Source organism: Octopus bimaculoides, chromosome 15 (assembly GCF_001194135.2).
Source record: "Octopus bimaculoides isolate UCB-OBI-ISO-001 chromosome 15, ASM119413v2, whole genome shotgun sequence".
NCBI classification, from domain to species: domain Eukaryota; kingdom Metazoa; phylum Mollusca; class Cephalopoda; order Octopoda; family Octopodidae; genus Octopus; species Octopus bimaculoides.
The window spans coordinates 38199267-38203400 of record NC_068995.1 but is presented as its reverse complement, the minus strand read 5'-3'; the positions used below and the strand labels follow the sequence as shown (position 1 = coordinate 38203400).

Here is a 4134-nt window from a genome sequence, read left to right as displayed (position 1 = left end):
CACACACACACACACACACACATACACACACATATATATGTATATATATACATGTATGTGTGTGTGTGAACATACATACATACATACATCCATACACACAAGCATGCATACATACATATATACATATATACATACACATGTATTCTACTGTGTGTATGAAAATATAGCAATAGTTTCACATTTCCATATAGTGCAAATTATTAAAGATCCTAAATTTAATATTGATTTAAGTACATATTCCAAGGTGCAATGCGTTATTTCTTTTTGGTTAAATAAAATTTATTTTCTGGACTAAACTAGTAGAGATTTGGTTTATAAATAAGCAAAGATTTGGTTTAAAAAATTTGCGCCAAAAGTCATGCATGACCACGATATATTCTGGCAATTATGAGATAACGTTTTGAATCAACGGAATAGTCACTGCATATTGCAGTTACCCTCTGTCATTTTTATGCGAAAGAACTTTTACATAACATTACCGCATTACGAATATAAGGAATCTAATGATATGTATGCATATATATATATATATATATATATATATATATATATATATATATTTTGGTGATGATTTTTTTAAGTTAGCTTACCAATTATTTTTGTTGGTAGTTAATTTAAAATATATCGTTATTATATATGTATATATATATATATATAGTTTACAACAGTTTGACCTGGCTCCATGCAACTAAAATTCCCGTAGACTCCTTAAGGTCGCTCAGATAATCAGGTAGCCCCCTGAGCCCCAAAATCTTAGAGGTCTTTAACATGCCTGAGCACCGAATCGAACTGATATATTATCATCATTATTAATATTATTATTATTGTGATTACGCTTATTATCATAATTATTATTATTATTATCATTATTATTATGATTATCATTAATAATAATAATAATAATAATAATAATAATAATGATAATATGTTATACTTAGATATACGCATCTAGACGTGTGTGTTAGTACCTGTGTATATATATATATGTGTGTGTGTGTGTGTGTGTGTGTGTGTGTGTGTGTGTGTGTGTGTGTGTGTGTAGGCAGGTAGGTAGGTAGAAATAAAAGTAGAAAAAACATGATTGTACGCTTAAAGTTTTCTTTTTATCTTTTATCGGACTGGATAGGTATTTTTATATGATATATTCACATTCATGGATTCGGAAATAAAATAACATACTGTTTTAGTTTCCATTTCTTTCATATTCTTGGATCCATCACATTGAATTTTCAATATTTGATAAGGTGGTCATGCCCATCAAAACTGGTATTATTTTATAAAAATCACTGAATATAACACATATAAAGATACCTATCCTCTATCTCTCTCTCACTCTCTCTTTCTATTCATGGATATATATGCGCAAGCATATTTATCTATGAGTGTGTGTATATATATAGCGGTTCAGCATAAGCGACCGATAAAATAAGTACCAGTGTTACAAAGAATAAATCGAAGGGTTAATTTCTTCTAGTAAAAAGGCGGTGCTCCAGCATGACCACAGTCAAATGACTGAAACAATAAAACAATATATATATATATACATACATACACACACACACACATATGTAATCTTTATATGAATATTTACATCAGTAAACCAACAATTATTGTGAGTAGCAAATACATAATTGTTACTGAGACAAATATAATGTTCATCTTTCTATCATAAATCATGCGTTTAAAGCATTATTAGCAAATTTTACTTGTGTATTTCCTTCATCTAAGCTTTCTCGAATACATGTTTTACTTTGTGAACTGCTTGATTCAGGCCAGATTTTTATTATTTTGAGTTTATGGGTAGAAATTATGGAGACAAAACATGAAAACCCACTGATGATTGTCAGAATTAAGAGATACACTAGATATGCAGAGAATTTTCGAGAATTATTAGACATTATTTGAGATGTTTCAGAAAGAAGAACAATATTTGAGAGAAATAGCGTAACTGCATATGAAACTTTCTCTCCGGATTCAGCTGGCAATAAATAGACAGCTAATATCAGTACTGTCAACATTAGTACGGGTATAAGTTTTGTTACTGTTAATATAGTAACTTTTCTTTTCGCTCGAATTACTGCGCAACCTGTGAAGTTCTCTTCTGAAGTTTTTTCGAGACGAAACTCCCATTCTTGGAATTGATCTTGAGGCGATAAACTGTATGTACGATTACTAAGCACTGCTTCTGATCTTGTCCTCCGTCCCATGCAAATTTCTAAACGGCAAATGTGCTCATCAAAAGGATAATTCTCCATATTGATCTCGCAGTATGTATTGAAAATTCCCTCTGTGTTTAAATTAACGATTCCATCATGTCGTACACTAACTTGTTTATCCTCATCAAACTTAAATTTTCCTTCTACACTGTTACATATCTGGATGGTAGGATGCCAAATTGTATTTACTTTGACAGTTACCTTGCTTATATTATCATTTGCTGTTTCATTCCAAGCAAGATTAATATCGTGCCATTTTGATCCAAGAATAAGATTACTTGTTAATACACCTTGTGAAATATCTAATCCAATAATTTCTGTTATGCTAAGGGACGCATTTACCTTTAAGTTGCCAAAATTGTCTTTCAAATATGCCACAAGTTTCACGTAATTTTGAAATTCCTTAAGAAACAAAGTATTGTTTGCGACAACTGTCTCCGTTAACATAAAAAAGATCATCAATTTCATCATCCCAAATTTGCTGGAATCGTTCCCTTCTTTCTACTTTGCTTGTCGATTTAGATAACAATTTAGAGAGCTAAAATAATATTTTGAGATAGACGGACAGATTAAATCTTCTTTTTCTTTGTATACTTATAAATTTCGCACGTTCAAGGAAATGTAAAAATACTGAAGTAAATAGAGCTATGGTTTATTATATATATAACAGTGATTCCGTACATTATGTGAGTGTATAAGTGAGCTTATGGGTGCGGGGTTGCGCGCGCGTGCTTATGTGTTTGTGTGTGTGTGTGTGTGTGTGTGTGTGCGCGTGTGCGTGTGTGTGTGTGTGTGTGTCTGTGTGTGTAGTATGCTTACATGTGCGTATACAAGCATGTACATATATGTACATTAAATGGATGTTATTTAACAATTTGAACATGAGTACGTTTAGTAATTACCCAAGTAATATTTACTGAACGCAGAACTGATTTCTGTCACTTGTTCGTAATTTCAATGATTTATGAGTAAATATTACCTTCGGACGTTAATTACCATGAATTCACAATCTTTTATTTTCATATTTGTAGAAGTAATTTTCATGCATATAATGCGATACACTGTTTCCTTTTAAAGAAAAATCAATACGAGATTTATCAACTAAGGCGTAATTGCAATTATATTACTAATAGTTTATGGATCAATTGGATACATATGATGCATCCCACTATATAAACATTTGTACCTGATTTTACCTAAAGAAATTATCACCAACTCGTATATATACATTAAACATTTATTAATCGATTCATTTATAAAGATATTAATCAAATATTGGAAAAACATCAATAAACACAAATATAAGTTGTATATAATCGATTATTATGCTAGATGCATCAGCCTCATTTGTGTGAATTTAGTCTCTGTCATTTTACAAAATAAAATACATCTTGCGGTAATGTAGCAATACATCTATACTGTCTAAAGAAAACGTGACATGGCCATGGCAAGAACGACTACATTCATTATTCAGATTTATCAAGTCTAATATGTGTATATTAAAAACATACAATAATATTGGGTTGGATATTTAGATAAACGTTCACAGGATTTCAATTACTTGAAGTTATTAAAGTCATTCTGGCAATCATTCGTATAAATTAATCTCTGTCCGTCATCTCGCACGTAAATATAGTCAACAATAATCTTGCACCCAGTATTGAAAATTCTGTCGATATATATCTAAACGTTCTCTTATGTTTTACAGTGACTTATTTCAACAACGAAATAGAATCTAGAAGATATCTTGTTACACATTTCGGTAAACTGAATTTTCAGGCAGGAGGAATCTCAGAAGCACGATAGATGGCACATGCAGTCGTACGTACGTATATTACATGTGTTTGTGTGTGTGTGTGCATGTGTGTGTGCATGTGTGTGTGCATGTGTGTGTGCATGTGTGTGTGTGTGTGTGTGT

The 4134-nt window shown here is 31.3% G+C and overlaps 1 long non-coding RNA gene across 2 annotated transcripts in view; it reads left to right on the top strand.

Moving 5' to 3' along the window:
- Nucleotides 1–4134, top strand: part of LOC128249509 (uncharacterized) — a 23533-nt gene that overhangs the window by 17344 nt on the left and 2055 nt on the right. For both annotated transcript variants that reach the window (XR_008265626.1, XR_008265625.1), the window contains exon 3: nucleotides 3925–4041. This is a non-coding gene — a long non-coding RNA (uncharacterized LOC128249509). The remainder of the gene's footprint in view (nucleotides 1–3924; nucleotides 4042–4134) is intronic.